The sequence below is a fragment of the Schistocerca nitens genome, chromosome 6, assembly GCF_023898315.1.
Source record: "Schistocerca nitens isolate TAMUIC-IGC-003100 chromosome 6, iqSchNite1.1, whole genome shotgun sequence".
NCBI lineage: Eukaryota > Metazoa > Arthropoda > Insecta > Orthoptera > Acrididae > Schistocerca > Schistocerca nitens.
In genome coordinates, this window is record NC_064619.1 from 209,119,687 (window position 1) to 209,139,346 (window position 19,660).

General features: G+C 45.5%; 1 protein-coding gene and 1 pseudogene across 3 annotated transcripts in view; one reads left to right on the forward strand and one right to left on the reverse strand.

Moving 5' to 3' along the window:
* The window catches only part of LOC126262278 (V-type proton ATPase 116 kDa subunit a 1), a 670,786-nt gene that overhangs the window by 622,875 nt on the left and 28,251 nt on the right, over positions 1 to 19,660 (reverse strand). The window lies entirely within an intron of this gene.
* LOC126263942 (5S ribosomal RNA) lies at positions 6,987 to 7,104 on the forward strand (annotated as a pseudogene).

The window sequence follows — 19,660 nt, forward strand, 5'->3', positions numbered from 1 at the left end:
TCGTACCTGCAAGTTCAGTGCCTTAACCACAGCGCCCTCTCACTCAGTTAGTGGAAAATTTAACTACCTTTTTGTAGTGAAGTACAGCAGTGAAGGTAGATTGTCCGCAGCTCGTGCTCGTGCGGTAGCGTTCTCGCTTCCCACGCCCGGGTTCCCGGGTTCGATTCCCGGCGGGGACAGGGATTTTCTCTGCCTCGTGATGACTGGGTGTTGTGTGATGTCCTTACATTAGTAAGGTTTAAGTAGTTCTAAGTTCTAGGGGACTGATGACCATAGATGTTAAGTCCCATAGTGCTCAGAGCCATTTGAAGGTAGATTCCCACTGGACAACGAAATACAACACACTGAGCCTTTTTACCATACCGATTGTGTTTTGCAGGCTTTACCGGTATCAAATAACGTCAAAAATAACTTCATTTCTCTCCTTCAAGTGAGATGACAATTTGACTGTTTAAAAGACTTTTAATGACCACTGTTTATCTCTTTATGATATTATTTATGCAAAGTGTAGATTTCTTTGTCCATGAATTGTAAAACCTAAATTATTTTTAGCTTTCAGAGTTTAGGCCTCTTTTGCGGAAGAACGCCCAAGGACAAAATCTAAGTCACATGGAACTTTCACAACGTGGCACGAAACCTAAGCAAGCAGGGTAAAGAAGACACAAAGGCATTAACTCCTCAACCATAACATGAGTGAGCGCTGCGAGAATAGCTTCAGACTCCGTCACTCTCCTCCGGCCCACACCGGCGTCGAAAGTTACATCTCGAGAATCCTTGACATAGACATCCCGTTCCACCCCTTTGATCTCCATCAATGGTTTGTGCGGATGCAACTTGAAAGGCATTGTGGAATGTTTTAACGTCCCGTTCCTTGATTCCTGGTTAACCAGTCTCTTTTTTGGTCATCAGTCTTGTTACTGGTTTGATGCGGCCCACCAAGAATTCCTCTCCTGTGCCAACCTCTTCATCTCAGACTCAGCAAAACACTTGCAACCTACGTCCTCAATTATCTGCTGGCTGTACTCCAATTTCTGTCTTCCACTGTAGTTGTTACTCTCTACAGCTCTCTCTAGTACTTCATGTAACAGATGTCGTATCATCCTATCCCTTTTCCTTGTCAGTGGTTTCCATATATTCTTTCCCTCTCCGGTTCTGCGAAGAACATCCTCATTCCTTATCTCATTAGTCCACCTATTTTCAACATTCGTCTGCAGCACCCCGCCTCAAATGCTTCGGTTGTCTTTTGTTCCGCTTTTCCGCAGTTATGTTTCACTACCATACAATGCGTTGCTCCAAACATACATTCTCATAAATTTATTCGTCAAATTAGGGCCTATAATTGATGATACACTGAAGTGCCAAAGAAACTGGTATATGTATGCGTATTCAAATACAGTGATATGTAAACATGCAGAATTCGGCGCTCTGGTCGGCAACGCCTGTATAAGAGAACAAGTTCTAGGCGCAGTCGTTAGATCGCTTACTGCTGCTAAAATGTCTGGTCATCAAGATTTAAGTGAGTCTGTACATGGTGTTATAGTCGGCGCACGAGCGATGGGACACAGCATCTCCAAAGTAGCGATGAAGTGGAGATTTTCCCGTACGACCATTTCACTAGTGTACCATGAATATCAGGAATCGTGTAAAACATTAAATCACAGACATCACTGCGGCCGGAAAAAGATCCTGCAAGAACGGGACCAACGACGACTGAAGAGAATCGTTCAACGTGACAAGTGCAACCCTTCCGCAAACTGCTGCAGATTTCAATGCTGGGCCATCAGGAAGAGTCAGTGTGCGAACCATTCTACGAAACATCATCGATATGGGCTTTCGGAGCCGATCACTGTACGATACAAAGCTTTACACTTCGCCTGGGCCCAGCAACATCCACATTGGACTGTTGATAACTGGAGACATGTTGCCTGGTCGAACGAGTTTAGTTTCAAATTTTACCGAGCGGGTGGACGTGGATGTGTATCTAGACAACCTCATAAATCCATGGACCCTGCATGTCAGCAGGGGACTCTTCAAGCTGGTGGAGGCTCTTTAATGGTGTGGGGGGTGTGCAGTTGGAGTGACATGGGACACCTGATACGTCTAGATACGACTCTGACAGGTGACTTGTACGTAAGCATAATGCCTGATCACCTGCATCCATTCATGTCCATTGTACATTCCGACGGACTTAGGCAATTCCAGCAGGACAATGCGACACCCCACACGTCCACAATTGCTACAGAGTGGCTCCAAGAACACTTTTCTGAGTTTAAACACTTCCGCTGGCCACCAAACCCCCCCCCCCCCCCCATTTCATTGCAACGCTCTGGTCAGAAGAGATCTCCACCCCCTCGTACTCTTACGGATTTAGGGACAGCCCTGCAGGTTTCAGTTCCCTCCAGCACTATTTCAGACATTAGCTGAGTCCCTGCCACATCGTGTTGCGGCACTTCTGCGTGCTCGCGGGGGCCCTACACGATATTAGGCATGTGTAGCGGTTTCTTTGGTTCTTCAGTGTAGTAGACTTCTCTTGGCCTTTTTTGCCAATGCTGGTTCGCATTTGACGTCCTTCTTGCTCTATCCGTCATTGCAGTCTACGTTACAAGAGAATCCTAAATAAACTGTCCTGTAATCTACCGTTTCGTACCTCAAACCAAAGAATGAAAAATCGTGTCATTTTTTGTTATTGGCGATTTTTATGGCACTACATACACTCCCTATTGTAAAAACTGTGTTACAAATCAGTGTAAATGTTAGTATTAGCACACATCCGATATCATAGTCATAAGTGTCGTTTGCTTGGTAACTGCCGCTAACAAAAACGAGGCGAAGTGTCGCAAGTTATGTTAGCCTATGACTGTTACTGGGACAAAGATACATGAACGCACTGCACGAGTAGGGCATAAGATCTTTGACTCTTGTCTTTAATGTAATCTGTGGTGCGCTAAGACATTCTTACTTGATGCATAGCACTGAGCAGTTGAGTTTTAGAGAATGAGATCTGATATGTGTGAATCTGGGAGAGATTAACTGGAATATTTTATTATGGAGATGAAAACTTGTTTTCTTGACTGTGTGGATGGAGAAGATTTTTGGAGGAATATTTCAAGGCAACCAATACATGCACAAGAATGAAATGTTTGTGTGAAGGAACTGACGGAACTATTAACTGAACGCAATTTTTGCCCTTTAGATAACTAGTGACATTCATGATTGGTATTAATTTCATCTATTTGTTTCCGATATGTTGCAAACAATGCACTTGTTTTAAATGTCTAATTTTTGTAACGAGTGATTTTCGTAATTATTAGTATTACGTTATGTTGTAAATTGTTTTTGACCGTAATCAGAGTTTAAATTGTTCAAGAGCGATTTTCTTTGAAGTAAAATCGTCCTACCCTCACTCTTTGCGGAGTGTCAAATATTTTGTCGTGTGTACATTGCATCTTATGCGACATGCAGCCACAGATTGATTCTAACAAGCAAAGAAAAATTTAGTAGTGAGTAAATTATTTTTCTTTGGCTGCTGCATTTGCCGATTTCAATTTGCTTTCGAGAGCGTCAGTATAGCAGAAACAAAATACCATACTGAGAATGAAGTGAGTTACTTTGCTTTCAGGGCAGATCTCTCCCTGCATTATCGTGAGCAGAGAGCACGTACTACCTAGTCAGAATCTTCAGATCTTGTGCTTAGTAAGCAGATTAATTTACAGTGAACAGTGTAGGCACTCGTAAACAGTTATTTTCTTCCCAGTTGAGGAATATTTTATTTTGTGGGTATTTCAAGTCAGACATTGCACTTCATGTTACGTAACCTTTATAACGCATTTCAGTATTAAGTTTCAGTTAAATAGTTGTCACTGAGTACAAAATTAATTTGTTTTGGTATTCATTTTCATTATCTCAGATTCAGCGTTTCGCTGAGATTACAGTTTTGTTTCATGACACTGTTCACAAGCGCAATAAAGGACCAACGAACAGTCAGTATTGCTCTGCAGCTGAGACAATGAAATGAGATAAGGACACGTTACACGAGGAGAAAGTTTCTGAGAAAGAATATTCAGTATTTCAATATAGATAAATTACATAGAAAGCATACGAACTAACCAATTGTTTCCAAAGCTGCAGAGCAAATTGTGATAGGTCATTATGGTGGAGCTAAAAGTTTACATACACGTGTAATTCACAACTGAAACTGTTAGGGGCCAGAAATCCCAAGCAATTAGATTGGAATGTTGGCTTATCTGCATCAAATTTCTCTCCTCTTATTTTGCTGCAGCGTTCCTGTAGAATCATTCTAAACAGAAAACTGAGGTCATTGATTTCTCACCCGCCAGTCCCGTGAATGCGAAACTTCGATATACCCTGACCAACACTACGTCGTTCGGTCAAAGACCTTAGTCGCGCACAGTGTGCTATCAGCGCTTTCGTGAATGGTGGACACGCTACGTCGTTACCTTCGTGACCAGGTTCAGAACTTCCTGGCGTCGTAAAGGAAAGAATGCGGTATATCTGGCAGTATGATAATTAAGGGGTAAAAAAATTCTTACAGCTACTGCAGAAGTTGACATTGTTAAGCTGTTCATGTTAAATATTTCCGGAACCGTTTAAGACAGGCCTGTTGTACGTATCAGCTCGGGCTAACTGGATCGCGCTCACACCTCACCTCAGCAGTGAGCAACCCGCTGGCTCACTCCGAGTAATGGAGGGGGGAGGAATCTGAACGACGCAGCGTGGCACAAGGTCTATTCTACGGTCGTTCATAGTCCTGCGGAAACGGAGACGTATCGCTTCACGGCGGCAAATTCATGTCTTTCGTGGCTCCTAAAATTGTTGCACTGACGAGAAATGACAATGAAATGAGACATTTCTTTTAATTGATGAGGCAAAGAACATGTGAAAGATAAATACGAAACGTGATATTTGTTGCGATCAATGCAACTTTCCGATGAATGTCTTTTTCGGAAAAAGTGTAAATTGGTTTCAACATGAAACTTCCTGGCAGGTTAAAACTGTGTGCCGGACCGAGACGCGAACTCGGGACCTTTGCCTTTCGCGGGCAAGTGCTCTACCGATTGAGCTACCCAAGCACGACTCACGCCCCGTCCTCACAGCTTTACTTCTGCCAGTACCTCGTCTCCTTTCTTTTAGGAGTGCTAGTTCTGCAGGGTTCGCAGGAGAGCTTCTGTAGAGTTTGGAAGGTAGGAGACGAGGTAGTGGCAGAAGTAAAGCTGTGAGGACGGAGCGTGAGTCGTGCTTGGGTAGCTCTGTTGGTAGAGGACTTGCCCGCGAAAGGCAAAGGTCCCGAGTTCGAGTCTCGTTCCGGCACACAGTTTTAATGTGCCAGGAAGTTTCATATCAGCGCACACTCCGCTGTAGAGTGAAAATCTCATTCTGGTTTCAACATGTTTTTCGTCACTATTTTGCTCACGCGTTTCATATGGAATAAATTCATGTCAAAGAATACTATGTACTTATTTTGCTGTTCACTAAAGCATCAATGTCTGGTACTGTTTTCGTTGCACTGCTGATTCGACGATAAGCTTTTAAACAGAAGTCTGTCAGAGAGCTTCTGCGGGTAGGTTTCAATCTCTTCATTGTGGAAAGAAGATGCTTGTGCTGATAGGTAGATCCAGAAATCGAACACAATCGTAGCTGCAAACTTGTACAGTTGTGGAAATTTAGATGAAGAAAATTTTCTATACGAGTCTGCAAGACTTATTTTATTATTACAAATTTCCCTGATTTCTGACATTCACGGCCGCTGAATCATAATAGGCGCGGTATCTGTTTTGTCAAACATGTTCGACAGAACAGGCACCACACGCACATAAACGTAGTATTTAATAGGATTTTGTTCATAGCTGTAGTTCGGCATTTGCAGAATATTTCAACAAAGATAAAAAGCCAGTCGTCAGCTGCACAAGGAAACCTTTATTTGGTTTCCTTTACCGGTTTCGACAGTTTAAACTGTCATCTTCAGAAGTGAAATTGGTACAAATCATTGGTAAACCAACGTCAAAGTAAGAATCGGACGCTAGTGTCGTTTAATCAATAAAACAGAGTGACATCGCTAAAAATACATGATATGCGAGTGGAGTAGCAAACAATTAAACTGTTAAACCTCACATCGTACCTAATATGTGCGGCGACAGTCAACCGACATACTGTTACAGTATTGTTTGCTACTTATCGTATGTATCATATATTTTTAGCGATGTTACTATTTTATCGATTCTGTAGCAAAGGACACTACCGTCCGATTCTTACTTTAACGTTGGATTATTAACGATTTGAGTCAATTTAAGTTCTGAAGATGACAGTTTACACTGTCGAAACCGCTAAAGGAAACCAAATAAATGTCTTCTTGTGCAGCTGACGACTGACTTATCTTTGTTGATACTTCATTGACAGCCTAAACATGATTTCTTCAGTGCGGATGCACACCAAGTTTCGTTTGCTCTCGGGAGAATACACGTCGCGCTGCGCGCGAAACGTACACGGACAGGGCGTATGACCAGACGGGAATCTGGGTCAGTCGAGATGCTTGTATGGATGGGCGCCGGTTAAGGCGACCGTTCTAGAGAAGCAGAGCATCCGGGTTCGAGTCCCGATCGGACACACATTTTTCACCTCGCATCATTTATTAATTTCAACACACTAATGCGGCCGCCATCAGAAAAATTTCCTTGAATGTTCTATTGTTTTCACGCAACTGTCTGTACACTGCATGTATGTAAGTTCGAACTGTAGCTAAGCGTCCTCCACTGACTTGTTATAAATTGATACTGGTGTGTCTGACCTTGGCTTTGAAGATCATAACACGGACATAATGCTGCTTTTTCATCTGTTTTAAATGAGTGACTGACAACTTTAAGCTTTGCTCGATTAAGTATGTAGGCTTGCGTTTAAAAGTACGGCGAACATAACACATTGTCATTCCTCTGACGACAGCTCACAGTTAGTGCTTCCCCCACTCTACAGAAGGCAACGGCCTTGCCGCAGTGGAAACACCGGTTGCCATCAGATCACCGAAGTTAAGCGCTGTCGGGCGTGGTCGGCACTTGGCTGGGTGACCATCCGGGCCGCCATGAGCTGTTGCCATTTTTCGGGGTGCACTCAGCCTCGTGATACCAATTGAGGAGGTACTCGACCAAATAGTAGCGGCTCCGGTCAACGAAAACCATCATAACGACCGGGAGAGCGGTGTGCTAACGACACGCCCCTCCTATCCGCAGCCCGCATCTCGTGGTCGTGCGGTAGCGTTCTCGCTTCCCACGCCCGGGTTCCCGGGTTCGATTCCCGGCGGGGTCAGGGATTTTCTCTGCCTCGTGATGGCTGGGTGTTGTGTGATGTCCTTAGGTTAGTTAGGTTTAAGTAGTTCTAAGTTCTAGGGGACTGATGACCATAGATGTTAAGTCCCATAGTGCTCAGAGCCATTTGAACCATTTGAACCTCCTATCCGCATCCTCATTGAGGATGACACGGCGGTCGGATGGTCCCGATGGGCCACTTGTGGCCTGAAGACGGAGTGTCACTCTACATAATGACGTCTGACAGCCACATATTACAGCGAGCGTGAGTGTTCGTACTTGCCTAGCCGCCTCCTGAACGGGCCTGGTTTGAAATATCATTTTCTGTTTTCACCCAGATGAATTATAAAACAATCCTCACAGCATAATATTGGCTCTTGTCACAGCAGTATTACTTACAGACGTATCGGTATCATGTTCGCTTTTTCTAATTTAACTATAGTCTATAGTAGTTTCTGCTGCTAGTACTGTAGATTTCAAAGAGACGAACTCGTCCTCAGGAAGCCCGCCTCCGGCCTTCCTGATTTGCGTTTCCGTGATTTCCCTAAATCGCTTCAGGCAAATGCCGGGATGGTTCCTCTGAAAGGACACGGCCGACTTTCTTCCCCATCCTTCCCTAATCCGATGAGACCGATGAAAAAATTGTGCAAATGGATCTGAGCACTATGCGACTTAACATCTGAGGTCATCAGTCCCCTAGACTTAGAACTACTTAAACCTAACTAACCTAAGGACATCACACACATCCATGCCCGACGCAGGATTTGAACCTGCGACGGTAGCAGCCGCGCGGTTCCGGACTGAAGCGCCTAAAACCGATTGGTCACAGCGGCCCGCTGAGACCGATTACCTTGCTGTTTGGTCTCCTCCCCAATTTCACCACAACCCCTCAGAGGAAGCACAATATTTAGAATATAGGATCTGCCTGCCCTGAACGTAAAACGGATACCTGTCTTAGGCGGAAGCCGCTGCTATCAAGTAGAACTTCGTGTCCGCGACCGATAGATAGCTGCAGCTTGAATGAGTTAAGCGACTGGAATTACGTAATCTGAACTGCTGATCAGAGTTTAATTCAAAAATTCATTTTGTTCACATTTGGCTACGTGTCGTTGGACCTACACACTAACTGGGAGGTTAAGAGCGTGGCCTCTAAGCATGACACACTAGTTAACTATAGTAACCTGACCTTGACATCCTGGCAGATTATAACTGTGTGCCCGACCCAAATTCGATCTCAGGACCTTTGCTTTTCACGCACGAGTGCTCTACCGACTGAGCTACCCAAGCACGACCCACGACCCGTCCTCACAGCATATCAGCGCACAGTCTGCTGCAGAGCGAAAGTTTCATTCTGGAAACATCCTCCAGGCTATGGGTAAGCCTTGTCTCCGCAACATCCTTTCTTCCAGGAGTGTGAGCTTCGCAGGAGAGCTTCTGTAAATTTCGAAACGTAGGAGATGAGATACTGGCGGAAGTGAAGCAGTGAGGACGGGTAGCGAGTCGTGCTTGGATAGCTCAGTCGTCAATTTCCGACAGACCAGCGACTTCACAGTATGGGATTGGCCGAATCACCGTTAAGTACTAGATGCGGCAGTGAAGATACTGATGAGCATCGTTTCACATGTCTGGCAACTCGTGCAACGGACACTGGCATGTTACCTCCGTGCCTCACCAACGACTGTCAGCACGCAATTCCTTCTCCTTCCGAAGAAAAACATTTTCCAGTTACCAAGCATCACGCTGTCACATGGCTCCAGGACCTGACAACTGCATACCTCTTACGCGAACGGGCGCTCTCCAAGCTCGACTTTGGGTACCATGTTTTGGAAGCTCACACCGCACTTGAACGAACGCTATATTACCGCCTCAATTTATTAATTACTTACACAGTGTAATTTACGACTTCCGCCCTCCCCCCTGTCAGTTAGGGCATACCCGACATCCGACGTGCGCGCCTGACACCTCACGACGCACTTTTTCGTAACGGTATGGCGTACCAATCTAATTCCAGACACTGAGCAGGAGACGCGCTCAACGGAGTGCGTGCTACGCCTCCCAACTTATCTTTATTCCTCCTTTATTCCTCCCTTTTGTTTCTATTCTTTGTCATGCTCAAAAAGTTTGCGGGCCTCAAGCCGTTAGGGCTACCCTTATTGAGCACAGCTGGGTCACAATAAAATAATAAAAATAAAAAATAAATAAAAGAGAAACAAGGAAAATTCTATTCGTTTCCTAACTTGACACAGTGGTCGCCATTGGTAATGGGGATGTCGTGGCCAGACCTCGGACTGTGACCCCTGACCACTTCGCCCCCCTACCCCCTGATGATCGTTGCGCCTCGTCACTATATCGAAAAACAATAGCCTGTGGAGCACTTGGCCGCGAGAGGCACAGGCCCGAGTTCGAGTCTCGGTCCGGCACACAGTTTCAATCTGCGGGGAAGTTTCATATCTGCGCACATTCCGCTACAGAGCGAAAGTTTCATTCCAATTCTCATCTTGTTTCCGTCAAAATCTTGAAAAAATGTGTCCGTCAGAAATCGAATGGATTCGTTAAACAATGAGTAAAAAGATTGTTAAATAGTAACTTCAATTTATACCGAATAATTCCATCAACAGCAGCAGCAACAACAACAAAAACAAAATCACAAAAGAACATGGTCATAAACATTCCCTTAACATGTGATTTATGTCATCAAATGTTCGAAATGCTTACCGTCTGTCTCTGGTGCAAGGACTTCGGGTCAAACTGAAGACATTCCTTCTATATCACTATATATGCTGCGAGAACGCTGTTCTTTAAATCCTATTGGGTCATCGAAACTTCATCTTTGAGTTCACCACAGAGAATAGGCCAGTTGCGTAAAATCAGGCGAAATTATAGGGTATCTTATAATGCCTGTCCGCCTTCTATCTAGAGAGCAGCAAAGAGCGGGTGAGCATATTGACAGCCATACGGGAGAATTGAAAAGGGCGCCCATCGTGCTGATACCATCTAGGTACTTCATGTGGCCCTTTTACGAGACCATCGTGCTGATACCATCTAGGTACTTCATGTGGCCCTTTTACGAGAGTCGGTAGCACTTTGCTGAAGAGATAAGGTATCTGCTCCCTGTATAGGTTTCTCCAATGGAGAAATGGCAAATTACACACACACCCTCAGACAATCTCGTTCTCCGCGACGAAAAACGTCTTTGCTGTAATGACTTCCATCCCAATTCGCGTATCATATCTGCCACACTCTCCCCTACTATGTGATAATACAAAACGAGCTGCCCTTTTTTGCACCCTTTCGATGTCCTCCGTCAGTCCCACCTGGTAAGGATCCCACGCCGCGCAGCAATATTCTAACAGAGGACGAACGAGTGTAGTGTAAGCTGTCTCTTTAGTGGACTTGTTGCATCTTCTAAGTGTCCTGCCAATGAAACGCAACCTTTGGCTCGTCTTCCCCACAGTATTATCTATGTGGTCTTTCCAACAAGTTGTTCGTAATTTTAACACCCAGGTACTTAGTTGAACTGACAGCCTTGAGAATTGTACTATTTATCGAGTAATCGAATTCCAACGGATTTCTTTTGGAACTCATGTGGATCACCTCACTCTTTCGTTATTTAGCGTCAACTGCCACCTGCCACACCATTCAGCAATCTTTTCTAAATCGCTTTGCAACTGATACTGGTCTTCGGATGACCGTACTAGACGGTAAATTACAGCATCATCTGCTAACAACCTAAGAGAACTCCTCAGATTGTCACCCAGGTCATTTATATAGATCAGGAACAGCAGAGGTCCCAGGACGCTTCCCTGGGGAACACCTGATATCACTTCAGTTTTACTCGATGATTTGCCGTCTGTTACTACGAACTCCGACCTTCCTGACAGGAAATCACGAATCCAGTCGCACAACTGAGACGATACCCCATAGGGCCGCAGCTTGATTAGAAGTCGCTTGTGAGGAACGGTGTCAAAAGCTGCCGGCCGAAGTGGCCGTGCGTTCTGGCGCTGCAGTCTGGAACCGCGAGACCGCTACGGTCGCAGGTTCGAATCCTGCCTCGGGCATGGATGTGTGTGGTGTCCTTAGGTTAGTTAGGTTTAACTAGTTCTAAGTTCTAGGGGACTAATAACCTCAGCAGTTGAGTCCCATAGTGCTCAGAGCCATTTGCACCATTTTTGTCAAAAGCTTTCCGGAAATCTAGAAATACGGAATCCCCTGTCGATAGCGGCCATTACTTCGTGCGAATAAAGAGCTAGCTGCGTTGCACAAGAACGATGTTTTCTGAAACCATGCTGATTACGTATCAATAGATCGTTCCCTTCGAGGTGATTCATAATGTTTGAATACAGTATATGCTCCAAAACCCTACTGCAAACCGACGTCAATGATACAGGTCTGTAGTTCGATGTATTACTCCTAATACCCTTCTTAAACACTGGTGCGACCTGCGCAATTTTCCAGTCTGTAGGTACAGATCGATCGGTGAGCGAGCGGTTGTATATGATTGCTAAGTAGGGAGCTATTGTATCAGCGTAATCTGAAAGGAACCTAATCGGTATACAATCTGGACCTGGAGACTTGCCCGTATCAAGCGATTTGAGTTGCTTCGCAACGCCTAAGGTAGCTACTTCTAAGAAGCTCATGCTAGCAGCTGTTCGTGTTTCAAATTCTGGAATACTCCATTCGTCTTCCCTGGTGAAGGAATTTCGGAAAACTGCGCTCAATAACTCCGCTTTAGCGGCACAGTCGTCGGTAACAGTACCATCGGCACTGCGCAGCGAAGGTATTGACTGCGTCTTGCCGCTTGTGTACTTTACATACGACCAGAATTTCTTGGGATTGCCATTGACTGATAGAGTTGCTGGATGTCCTCCTGAGCGATATTGTGCCAAACTGTGTCCAAATGGCGCGTTAGATCGTCAAAAGCTGATTGGAAGGCCGTACCCATAATGCTCCAAATGTTCTTAGTTGGAAGAGATACGGCGACCTTGCTGGCCACGGTACGGTTTGGCAAGCACTAAAATAAGCAGTAGCAACTCTCGCCATGAGCGGGTGGGCAGTATCTTGCTAAAATGTAAGCCCCGGATGGCTTGCCGTGAATGGCAACAAAACGGGGCGTAGAATATGGTCGACGTACCGCTGTGCTGTAAGGATGACGCGGATGACAACGAATGGAGTCCTGATATGAAATTAAAAGGCATCCCAGACCATCACTCCTGGTTGTCGAGCCATACAGCGGGCGACAGTCCACCGTTGTCTGCAGAATCTCTAGGCAAGTCTTCGGGCGGTAGTAGGAGGCTCATTTGGAAGCGGGACTCATCACTGAAAACAACTGCAATCCAGTCTACATCTACGTTTGTACTCCGCAAGCCACCCAACGGTGTGTGGTGGAGGCACTTAACGTGCCACTGTCATTACCTCCCTTTCCTGTTCCAGTCGCGTATGGTTCGCGGGGAGAACGACTGCCGGAAAGCCACCTTGCGCGCTCGAATCTCTCTAATTTTACATTCATGACCTCCTCGGGAGGTAGAAATAGGGGGAAGCAATATATTCGATACCTCATCCAGAAACGCACCCTCTCGAAACCTGGACAGCAAGCTACACCGCGATGCAGAGCGCCTCTCTTGCAGAGTCTGCCACTTGAGTTTGCTAAACATCTCCGTAACGCTATCATCCTTACCAAATAACCCTGTGACGAAACGCGCCGCTCTTCTTTGGATCTTCTCTATTTCCTCTGTCAACCCGACCTGGAGCCGGCCGCGGTGGTCTAGCGGTTCTGGCGCTGCAGTCCGGAACCGCAGGACTGTTACGGTCGCAGGTTCGAATCCTGCCTCGGGCATGGGTGTGTGTGATGTCCTTAGGTTAGTTAGGTTTAAGTAGTTCTAAGTTCTAGGGGACTTATGACCTAAGATGTTGAGTCCCATAGTGCTCAGAGCCATTTGAACCATTTGAACCCGACCTGGTACGGATCCCACACTGATGAGCGATACTCAAGTATAGGTCGAACGAGTGTTTTGTAAGCCACCTCCTTTGTTGCTGGACTATATTTTCTGAGGACTCTCCCAATGAATGTCAACCTGGCACCCGCCTTACCAACAATTAATTTTATATGATCATTCCACTTCAAATCGTTCCGTACGCATACTCCCAGATATTTTACAGAAGTAACTGCTACCATTGTTTGTTCCGCTATTATATAATCATACAATAAAGGAGCCTTCTTTCTATGTATTCGCAATAAATGCAGCAGTGAATGTACTCGAACTCACGACATCTTATCTACGGAGCACAACACTTACTGTTACGCTACTAGCTGACATTCCAGGACGAATGTGTCCGATATCACTGCAACCGGCTGCTTGAAGTATACAGGTAATGGTAACCGGCGCAAGGGGGCGCCGTGGGCTCAGTCCCTTTCTGTGAGCCGCCTATTGATGATCCTTAGCGGTCGCTGAAGCACCAGATGCACGTCTGATCGATGGTAATGATGAATCTGTGGCTCTTGGTGCCTCTCCGGCGATTGCTCGGTCTTCTCGTTCTGTCGCCTCTCTAGGTGACCACTTCCTTTTTGACGCTGGGTTCAGCCAAGGTTCATGCATTCCAGCCAACATCAACGAATAGAAATGGCTCTGAGCACTATGGGACTTAACATCTCAGGTCATCAGTCCCCTAGAACTTAGAACTACTTAAACCTAACTAACCTAAGGACATCGCACATATCCACGCCCGAGGCAGTATTCGAACCTGCGACATTAGCGGTCGCGCGGCTCCAGACTGTAGCGCCTAGAACCGCTCGGCCACTCCGGCCGGCTCAAGGAATAGAGGCATCGCTCCTATTCAAATATCGAGAGATTCGTCGATTAGTCCAACCGACTTCTTTGAGCTCAACTACATCTCGTCTCTCTACTGATACCTGCGTATATTGTTCACGGGTCTGTCTGCAAGGCATACTTACTGTCCAGCTGAATACAGGGAATGAAGCTAGCGTAGACTCCCTGGCAACGACATGTCCCCTGTTTACTGTCCTTGCCAGCTGCGCGATGAGATTGCACTACAGCATCACACATTCATCGATCGGCCGCCGCAGTTTACAATTTTACATTTTCCTCGATACCTGATAAGTATCTGTGGCCAATTTGCGCAACTCCTTTGTGGTGCGTCTTTCTTTTGTCTTAGACTGTAAATTCAAAACGGCTAATTATGCTCTCTCAACCAATGTGCAATCCATTTTACGCACCCAATAAACATTTTTGATCAGAAGTCACCATTAGTGCGCGTGAGACGATAGAACAATTTTTTGTCCAGAAAGTAACGGATTCATGGTAATCAACTGGGTGTTCTCTTTTGACCCTCTCCTCTGACCTGAAAGTATCTCGCATTTTATGCAATCAGTAAATGGAAATGCCTTGTGGCTAGGTCCTCCCGTCGGGTACGCCGTTCGCCTGGTGCAAGTCTTTCGAGTTGCTATTTCGGCGTCTTGCGTGTCGCTGGGGAGGAAATGATGATGATTAGGACAACACAACCCCCAGCCCCTGAGCGGAGAAAATGCCCGACCCAGCCGGGAATCGAACCTGGACCGTTAGGTATGACATTCCGTCACGCTGACCACTCAGCTACCAGGGCGGACTATGCAGTCAGTAATACACCAAGAAGATAGCAGAATATTTTGAAGGGTTTTATTTGTTTGCCTGATTGCTTTGCTTTGGTAATCAATACTGCGTTTCGTAGCGATCTGTTCATAATGACTGTTAGAAACGGAAGTTGAGAATTTGCTTTTTGCTGAAGGGAAATTCAACGGCAATGTTATCAGCTCTCCAGGATGAGCATCTGCGAAGGCCATGGCTGTGGGACCTTAGCTTGTTCTAAAAGGAGGACTTCACACAACGATAAGCATGCAGCCACCTATACCGTATACATCGATCCACGTTCGATGTCACTTTTATGAGGTCCGAAGGGGAAGGCTCTTCGCCACACGAACGTTGTAACGTCCATGGATGGGAGTCACCATGAAAGCTATATGTATTCTGTAAGTGAGTTTTCGTTTTCTATTGGAAATAACATAACCGAGATAGTTTGAAATTTGGACATTATGTAACTTCTCTGGCCTCGATTTCATTGTGTTCGGGAAACCACAGTAATCGTCAGTCCCTACCCTGTCGGCTCTGCGTATATGGTGAACAAACAGATAGTTTTGCGGATATAACTGGTTACATTGAACGTTCTTTAGCTCGTACTGAATCACACAGCAACTAAACGCTCCGTTACACAGAAACTTTCACCGAACTGACAAATGTCGGGATTAATGTATGTTGACTCTCAATCAGTACGATTTTAATACAAAGACTGCGTATATTGTCGAAGTGAGTTTACCATATACAGACTGTATATCTCTGAAAGACTCGTCAAACAAAAGATCAAAGAACTATGTCCCGAGTTCTAGTCTATGGACTCCATACGGACTGCACTAACTTTTTCTGATGACGTAAGTGATTTCCTAACTGCTTCATTTCTGTCTTCTCCATTGTCCAAGTTTCGCGTTCATAGCACGAGATAAATATTTTCACGATTTTTTTCTACTCTCAAAATTTATATTTTCTTAATTTTCAGTTAGGTAGAGTCTTCAGGAAATGAGTTACACATGCCATCGCACGCTAAGATCATTGCGGAACAACAGTGACATGTTGTCAGAAGACAGTACGTTCTAAATTTCCCTCAGAGACAGTTCTGCTGCGGCACGGTTAGCGGGTCCACAACAGCAAATGAAATGCTGCGGTAATTGGAAACATACTCCAAAGTTGAAGTACGCGGAACAGTGCGATTCTTGAGACCGAAACGTCTGAATGGTTCAAATGGCTCTAAGCACTATGGGACTTAACATCTGAGGTCATCAGTCCCCTAGACTTAGAACTACTTAAAACGAACTAACCGAAGGACATCACACACATCCATGCCCGAGGCAGGATTCGAACCTGCGACCGTAGCAGCAGCGTGGTTCCGGACTGAAGCGCCTAGAACCGGTCGGCCACATCGGCCGGCGCGAAACGTCTAAATCGCACACAGATTTACCGTGAAGTTCTGGCGGTATATGGACTAAATCTAATGTGACCAGCCGTAGAGAAATTGTCACAACACTGCCTACGAATTTAAAATTTTAGGGAACGTTATGTAATTGGAGCAAAGTAGCGATCGGTATAACATGCTAAAAATCAAATAAAAACAGAGAAAAGCCTGAAGACGGTCTGAGGAAAGGGCCGAAACCAGTCGCTAACGTGATAGAACGTTTCTATCGTTGTCTGCAGAGTTGGAGACTAAGTTGCAAAACTATGTCATATGTGTAACTTTGAAGTTTAGTGCAGCATTTAATAAAAGTTACTTGGCTTGTCATAATAACGTGTAACTTACTTTTTGAAGTCTCCTCGTAAAACAGCTAAAGGTCACGCGCAATTTGACTCTTTACAACCGGTTTCACTCGTCAGGTATCATTCCCCTTATAGCAACATATTAGGGAGTTAAAAGCGCTGCTCGGTTTCCACGAATATAGAAGGAAGTCGCAAAGCGCACTAGCACTCTTCCGAAACAGGTGTCTGAGGAAGGCCAAAACACGTAATTGACGTCGAATCGGAGCAAGTGTACCCACAGCTATTTGTCATGAATATTTGAAAACTTTTTCGTCATTCACCGCGTAACTGACCTGAGTTACTCCCTCTGAATTTCTCCTAGCTAAGATCCTGGGTAAGCTCGTGTTTCTAACAACCTATGAAGCAATGGACTTGTAACGAGTGTAGGCGCAGCATATCCGCGTATGAGCCGGGAATACAGCGTTATTAGTTTTATTATGTATTTGTGAAGTAGGGGATTATTTTATCTATTTAGGGAAGGGCTATAAAGCAGCTAACCTATTCTTTACTTTGAGTCAGTTCAACGCCCGGGCGGCATTTATATACGCAGGAAGTCGCGTAGCTTCCAGCACTTCTCAAAGGAAGCCGCCGCACGGCTGTATCGTCGCTTTTCGTGCTGTACGTTGTTCTTTCGACAGTTACTACGCCTACAGTTTGCTACCTCTATGCTATAATCTGTGACCTCACAACCTGTTCTGTAAAAACATCGTAACATGTTCTCCTCAACCATAGTCATCAGACATACAAATAATTGCGCTTGGCACAGCCAATGCCTTTGCATATTCGTCGTCACAATACTTGCATCAGCCCACAAAAGTATGTTACACGAGATTGGTTGTTGGTTTAAAGGCGGGAGTAGGGACCAAACTACGAGGTCATCTGTCCCGTGTTCCTAATGAAACAATTCCACAAGTGTGAGAATAAAATGGACGAAAGATATAACACAAAACGGAAAGAATGGAAAAGCCACAAGAACAAAGGGAAGGCAACGAACACTAAAAGGAACAAAAGAGGACAAGAAAACAGAGAGACGCTAGAAAGAGTATAGAGTAAAACATGAAAGCAGATTTCAGTGGCTGGCCAACCACGAGAATAAAAAGGAAAAGCGAGCCACTCTGCAGCACATTAAAACCTCCACCCTTAAAGCACCAGGGCAGAGGACACAGAGGGACAAAGGACATGCGCTAAAACCTACATAGAAGTATAAAACCCACTCTCACGGATAAAACGTAAAAGTAAAGCCGCTGTGGAGGCATTGTCGCCCAACACCGAAGGCAGGGTGCTGGGAAAGTTAAAAGTCTGTCGCAGAGCGGCTAAAAGTGGGCAGTCCAGCAAGAGGTGGACGGCTGTCATTTGGGAGCCACAGCGACACTGAGGTGAGTCCTCGCGACGGAGTAGGTAACCATGCGTTAGCCACGTAAGGCCAATGCGGAGCCGGCAGAGGACAACTGATTCCCTGCGAGAGACCTGCATGGTAGACTTCCACGCATTCATAGCCTCCTTAATGACACGCAGTTTGTTGTGCATGCTGTTATGCGTATCCCAATGCCGGAAAACCCTGCGGTGTAAGACAGAATGGAAGTCAGCTTCGGAGATGCCTATCTCCAGAAGCGGTTTCCGCGTCGCCTGTTTGGCCAGCCGGTCGGCAAGTTCGTTGCCGGGGGCTCCGACGTGTCCCGGGGTCCACACAAACACCACGGAACGGCGGGACTGTTCCAGGGCGTAGATGGACTCCTGAATGGACGCTACCAGAGGGTGGCGAGGGTAGCACTGGTCGAGGCAACTACATGCTGTACCGTTGCAAAAACTCTACCATTGTGACTCAGTGGTCCACAGGATAATGATGGTGATAATGATGATGGTGATAATTGTGGTGGTGATGGTTTGTGGGGCGCTCAACAATGTGGTCTTCAGCGCCAGTACAAGTTCCAAAGCATTCCATTTCCAGTCTCGCCACTTCCCGAATGATGATGAGATGATGAGGACAACACAAAAACCCAGTCTCCTGGCGGAGTAAGTCCCCCACCTAGCTGGGAATCGAACCCGGGACCCCGTGATCCAGACGCAGCAACGCTAGCCACTGCACCACGAGCTGTGAACAAGAAGGTTTGGGAGCGCCGAAGTGCTGCCATATGAAACGCCAATGGCGGAAAACTATAGTGTTTTTATGTCTTGAATGCCTATCGATATCTGGATAACCAACTGACAACAGGTCACTTTCTAGAAACACGTTTCTCAAGTATCTATTGAACACCTCCAAATTACTAATTACAAAACACCTGTTAAACTACTATTCAGTTTTTGGTACTCTACAGACTGCTGTTGAACATTTAGTAGTTGGGTAAGTAGCTTTGGCTGAGGGACAGATAGGAAATACCGTACAGCATGCAGTTCTTACCTCGTAGAACAGCGTCCTGTCCTGTACCGACCTTGTACGTATTGTTATTTGCACACGTATATAAAACAACCAAAAGGGAACGATAGTAGTGCAAATAATCCTTAGAGCTTGAAGCTAAGAATAGGCGTTAAAGCAGGGGGCAGTCTTTCCACTCTAACGTTCAACGTGTATATCGAAAAAGCAATTATGGGAATAGTAAGATTGAGAACAGGGACTAAAACACACTGTAAAAATAATAAGATTGGCTGATGTCTCTGCTATCGTAAGTAACCAAGAATTACACGGTTTGTTGAGCTGGTTGACCGTTCTACTTAGCACAAGGCTGTAGACTGAGGAACAATCAATGTAGGACGAAAGTGCTGAGGAGTGGCAGCAAAATTATTATCGTCACATTAAACATAATCAGAATTCAGGACCGCGCAAGAGAGACGAAATCAAGGCACTTTGCTACTTTGGGAACAAAATAACCCATGATGGGCGAACAAAGGTCACAAAAAGCAAACTAGTGCAGGTAAAGACAGCATTCTTCGTCACAAGAAGCCCACTTAGTATCAAAC